We start from the raw sequence: 6,521 nt of genomic DNA, 5'->3' as shown, positions 1-6,521 counted from the left end.
TGCCTCATCAACAGAGCAATTCTTCCTCCCTGCTTTGTTTCTAAATGGTATCCTGTTTTTCGCAGGTACCTCTAGGGGGTGTTTCACTGCAGGAATTCTCATGACCATTTCTCAGTCCTTTGGATGCTCGTACTGCTGTGTTTCAGCAGCTAAGCCTCCAGTGCTGGGAGTGAGCCAAGAACCCAGACACTCATACCCACTAGCTCCCATCTCAGCAATCCACATTGGCTCAGGATTTAGTAACACAACCTGCTTTTCACTGCTGCGAGCTTCTCCCGCTAGGACCAAGTTCCTCCCATGCTCAGTTTCAGATGGAAATTGAAGCTAACACTTCAAATCAAGCTAGCACTACTAGTATCTGCTGAACTGCGTTAGCCATTAGCTTCTGCACTTGTACTCAAAAATAATGCTCAGTGCTCAGTTTTGAGAGTGGATGCCTCTGTTTAGGTTCTCTGCTCTTCCTAAGCAACCAGGAGCTAGGTAGTTATGTGCTTTTTGCATTACCAGAAAAGTTGCTGCAACTTTCCACTGTCAAGGAAGATGGGACAAGGCAGCTCTGATTTGTTCTTCTCCTATAAACTTGCATGATCCCAAAATGAAGGGAACAAGAGAAAGATCCTGTCAGAGATCCTGAGGAGTCAGAAATGGAGCTCCCGTGAGATTTGTAGCAGTAGCTTTTCTTAGAGACTGAGTCACCATAGCTGAAAAGCAAGGCAGCACAACCAGCATTAAGATGATGTTCCAGTGCAAGCCTGTGCCAAATCTATGCAGCAGGGGATCTTTCCTAAGCAGGAAAGATCTTTTTCAGATATGCCTGCTTTGCCAACCCTCTACACACATCACCTTCCATCTCTCTGGACTACCTTGCCAGTCACTACCTCTTGTAATCACTTAACTTTTGGCACTGCCCTTAATTCAAAAGCAATGCTGGAGACTTGCCTTTCCTGGCCTTTGGCCTTTTTCCACTTACTAGAGACGTGTTAATGAGAAGACCTCATATCTAATCACCTAGTCAAGGCACTAGCAAAATGCCAGCCAGCACAGTAGCTGAATGTGAAAAATAAGAAACCAGCTAATGTCAGCTTAGATTGCTGCTTGAAGGGTCCTTAGAGGAGGGTTAGGTTCACTGCGAAACCCAGCTGAGGGTGAGGGCCATCAGCTCCTGCCCCCAGTTGGAGAGACAGACCTGGCAATGAGCAGCAGAGAAAGCGGCGATGTATGTGTGGGAGAAAGGTCAGGAGATTGCAGAGGGCTTTGCACCTGCGGCCTGGGTGATGGGAATGGCCAGTGAGTGATGAATAGGAGCAGCTGGCAGAGAGGCTCACCACCAGACAGTCCAGTTAGAGAGTGGGAACTCAGCAGTTCTCATGCTGGACGGGTTTTTTACGATGCACTGAGAACTAGGTGACATAAGGCACATAAATCAAGGCAGCTTCTTGAAACTGAGACAATCTGTGGCCCTGATGCCCTCAGGCTGGAGCAGCTGAGGTGACACTGGATAGTCCCTGTGTACATGGGCCCTGTCTGTGCTAGCAGGGATACCACTCTCCTGCACTGGAGGAAGGGACAAATGTTGTTTTTTGAGGATCTAACTTAGTTACGTATGAATTTTACAGAAACCAGCAGTTTTCTTCTCATGGTATAAAAAGACACTATGCCGTATCAGAGATCATGAAATCTAAGCTCCAACCAAACATTTAAATATTTTGTGTGCATTTATTTTTTGGCTTATTATACTATGAAATCACACTAATGAGTTCTATTACATTTGCCCATTCACATCCATGAATCATTAAGGTTGAAAAAGACCTGTAAGATCAGCCAGTCGAACCATCAGCCCATCCCTATCATACCAACTAGCCATGTCCCTCAGTGCCATACCCACACAGCTCCTGAACACCCCAGGGATGATGACTCCAACACCTCCCTGAGCAGCCTGTTTTTTTCTATTTCTTGTCTCCTCTTCCGTTTCTCTCTTTGGGTCTCTCAACTGCCCACCTCAGAAAATGAGAGTGTACACGTGCCTGCCTGCCCCACTGTCTCTCCTTGAGTCATTTGAGGCAGGCCTTTGTTTCCTTTCAACCCCTGCCACTCATGTATGGCATTAAAAGTTCATTCTCTCCCAAGAGACACCAGGAAGAGCGAGTGCTCCCTGTGGATGTGACGTGGGGCCATTGTCAAGATGCAGCAGGAGCAGGCTGCTCCACAGGAAAAGGTGGGCCAAGGACTGAGGGTGACAGCAGGGCAGGCAGGGACAGCTCATAGGCAAGGGGGACAAGCAGGAAAAGCAGGGCATCCAGAGATGGTGACCAGGGTCAGCCAAGAGCCCAGTTCATCAGGTAAGCCCTTCACAACAAGGCAAGTGCAAGTCACTCAATCAAAGCAGCACTGGGGTCAAGGAACAGACACAGATAAAAGGTAGCTCAGGAGAGGAGCAAGGGACTGGGCCTGGGCTTAAATGCAGCTCCTGGGGGAAAAAGAGAGGCATCTCCCACTCCACACTTTTGATGGCATTCTAATTGAAGATGACACATCCATGCTTCCTGCACAAGTATTCAAACTGTGGGAAAGAGGCAAGGAGAGTGCTGTCAGAGCCCCAGAAGTGGTGTCCCACATTCAGGGAGCAGGCAGATGCCAGGATTCCTTTCAGTGCCTGTGCTGCTGCTGTTCAGTACTAAACACCAGGAGCCTCACTGTAGCACTGAGACTGGTCCTAAATAACCTAGGGAGAAACACCATAAAGATGCAGATTCTAGCACATGTACAACAGGTTCAGTGTCTTGCAGAGAACGTACTAAAACATTACCCTCCTATCATCTGAGTTTAGCAAACTGTCTCTGTTGTATCACAGAGAGGACTTGTTTACAAAGCAAATGCTGTCAGTCCATTTAATTGACTCTTTAACACAGTGAGAAATGTTCCCTGGCAGAGAGCTCCTGGGAAGCTCTCCAAGATGTGAAATGGAGAGGTACTTCTATGCAGAGAGGACAAACAGGGCTAGTTCCTCCCAACTGAATCATCACTCCTGGGATGATGGTACAAGTTCAGGAGTTGCAATAGCCACAGCCTGTATAATAGCAATTTTTAACGGTGCTTGGCATGGTTATGATGGAGGAGGGAAGTTTTCCCAGCTTGTTCTTTAATTTTTAATACCATTTTAATGGTAAAATGGCTCAAGGTTGGTTGTTCCCTGTCCATCTGAACTGTGTAAGGGATTTGCAGCTGCTTATGCAACATGTGGCATCTATGAAAAGGGAGCAAATGTGCCTTATACAACAGAAGACAGTGGAGCCCAGAGTCTCTTCTTCACAGCTTTAGCCCAAACAAATACTGCCTGGACTGACTCTGGAGCCAGTCAGTTTAGCATGTATAGGCCACGCACCTTGGTAGTGCAAAGAAAACTAGCAAGCCTGCATATTACCAAGACTGGTCAGATCCATTTGAAACCTTGCTTTTGATTGCTTGTGCTTTTGTCAGATTGGATTGCTCAGGCTGGAACTGCTCAAGCTACAATGCATCTTCCCCCTGCAGGACATAGTCAGAAAACATCAATCTGAAAGGTAGCAGTTTTTCTAAGCATAGGAGAAACACATTTGTAGCAGAAAGGGTCAGTTTGTAGAGAAACAAAAATGTTGTTTCATAGCTCTGCATAATCATCTTCCTGGAAAAACCCACCCAGATCTGACACAGCTGAGTCACTGCTGTGCACCCAAAGCCAGGATCCTAGCCCTGGACGGACTGCACCCAGCAGCTGCTGGCTGCCACAAGCTGGGTGTGACCAAGGGATGGAGAGGAATCTACAGACTGTGCTTGGGGAACCTCCTCTAAGCACCTGCAAAGATGAGCATTGTCAGTGCAGAGAGAGGAGATGGAAGAAGGAAAGGAACTAGGCCCAGGAACACAGCAAGAGAGGCTTAGAAATGGGTCTGAATTCTGATGCCAAATGGCTTTTCCATGAGTTTAGCTGCACAATGAACGATCAGAATGAGGGTCCTAGGATGACGTGAAATGCTGGATTTAAGAGGGAATTGTTATGGAAACAGTTCAAGAAACTGAGCTCTTGAAGATTCAGATCGTGCTGGTGACAAACATATGGCATGCTGGTGATGCTGGGAGAAAGCTGCCATGCTTCAGCTTACTGTTCAGTCCAGCTGCAGTTCCCTTATGGCAGTGATATACTTACATTGCCCTCCAGTGGTGACCATTGCATTTTGCCAGGTTAACAGAAAAATCTGAAGGCCATTGAAACACTTCATTTCAGTATCCCACAGTTCAGATTTGGCCCCAAATTGTAACAGTGGGTTTGTGGTTAAACAAAACAGTGGGCATGACAATTACTCCTGTCTTGAAAGCATACCACCTTGAGCTGCATTGCTTTCAATAAAGTGGTTTAATGCTTTCAGTTGCATGCCACTGTCCTCTGTGCAAGACTTAAATGTCAACTATGTGTATGTGTTAAATAACATAGATGATAATGCTACATGTTATTTTGAAAACCAGAAAAGCCTCAGGAAAAACCCTTCATTTTTAGAATTTTGTCAATGTTCCACTACCAGTCTTCAAACATTCCACATGAAGGTCTCATTTAAGATGAGATAATACTCACATACATACAGAGACCTGTTTCCTTAAGTCAGATTAATGAGAACAGGGAGAAGCCTCCCTGCAGTAAAAAAATAAAAATAAAAATAAAAAATCTCCCCATAACTAAACCCCAAATCCAACCAAGTTTTAATTTTCACATCCCCTGGCCTGATGGTCTGCAAGTCGTTTTGGAATTGGGAGTGATCTGATCTACGTTACTGCCTGCAAGCTGCAAGCAGCTGTGAACCAATGCAACATACACAGAGCAGAGCACTACCACAGCTTCCTCCCCTCCAGTGGCAGTGCTGCTGCACAGAGCCCTCCTTGCTTCACAGCTGTAAAGCAGACAGAATGTTCAAATGCAAACAGCTTTTCTCTTTCACCTGGGCATCCCACATTTAAAACAAACGTCTTCTAAACCACGCTGGAAAAAAAAAAAAAAGTAACTGAAACAGTTAATAGGTGAAACTTTTAAACAATTTGGGAATGGAATTCAGTTTTGGACAAGACAGGAAACAGGATTTCATGAGAGAAATGAATGAAACACGAATAACAAACCATTTTCTCACTTGCTTTCTATCAGATGTACAACTTCACCATCAGGTAGAAAAGGTACAATACAACTCCTATGGAAGTTACAGCAACAGTTGTTTTTTTTTTTGTTGTTTTTTGTTGTTTTTTTTTTTTGCTACAGAGCAACAGAAGAGACAGCTCTGTGTGAGCCATTAGATTTATGGGATATTAAGAATCACTATTACAATCATGAATTGATTCAGAATGCTAGACTTCAGCAGCAGTAAAAGCGATTTACTGCTTTGCTCATTGGACTGCATGTAAATAAAACTATTTTTGAACAAGGCAAAAAACCCAAAAACCAATAAACAATCATGAAACAAGTTATGCTACTCAGTTTCTAACAATTACAATAGTGCTTCACAGTCCTTAATTAGTTCTAGAAATATATTTTTATCCACATTTTAAGATGGAACTTTCTCACCACAAAAAATCAGTTTTCTTTAGCCTTCCTCTGCTGACACTCGCTGAAGGACATTCTTTCATTTAAAGTAGTGCATAATCTTAATGCACTACTGGAACAAAACATACCAGCTAACTGTACTATAGAGAAGTTTTCTCTGTTCTACTATGCTCTGAAACTTTAAACTCCGTATATGAAATATAATCTGTGTAATGCTGATATTTTCAATACTTGTGCAGATCTGGTCTAACCCTTCTGTGCATGGAAGTAGTACTTATTGGTCAATTTTACTCTTGTCACTGAAAACGCACTCCTTCATAGCAGCATAGGTAAGTTCTAGAAAAACAAACAATAAAGAAAAAAAAGCCCACACCTGGATGAATGTGCATACCTCTGAAAAAAAAGAATTCTCCTTGCACATAGCTCAGCAACACCCTACAAGGAAAAGATTAACCTCAGCTTTTATTGTGTTGATATACCAAATGAAAATTAAAATACTTAGAAGTGCTGTTTGAAGATTCTGCAAGGATCAAATAAGATTATTATCTTCCTTTCAGAACCTTTCAGAATGGCACTGAAATGCCCAGTGGCACGTATTTTATATATGGTATAGAGCTGTTCATTCAGCTCGTTTCTTGTAATGCGATGTTCATTCGTGCCAATATTCAAATGGCTCTAACACTGAATAAACTCAAGGCTGTCAAGATCTGGGAATGCATCATGGGTGTTTAAGCAGCTTGTATTCAGTATCACAAGTGAAAACTGGCAAGCAATTGGAAACGTTATGTGGTACCTTAAATCTTCAAATGCAAACTTCATAATCAATATATTTAGCATGTAAGAATTACTGGAGGCTGTAATTATTTTCAGCTTCATGCACTACAGAGTGACAGGTTTCTTAAAATGGAAATCTGTGGGCTTTGCTTACAAGCAGTTAAAGAACTCAGCTGTAGGAACAATG

The sequence above is a fragment of the Lagopus muta genome, chromosome 3 (assembly GCF_023343835.1).
Source record: "Lagopus muta isolate bLagMut1 chromosome 3, bLagMut1 primary, whole genome shotgun sequence".
Taxonomy (NCBI): Eukaryota; Metazoa; Chordata; class Aves; order Galliformes; family Phasianidae; genus Lagopus; species Lagopus muta.
The sequence above is the reverse complement of the archived record's forward strand: the minus strand, read 5'-3'. Positions refer to the sequence as shown.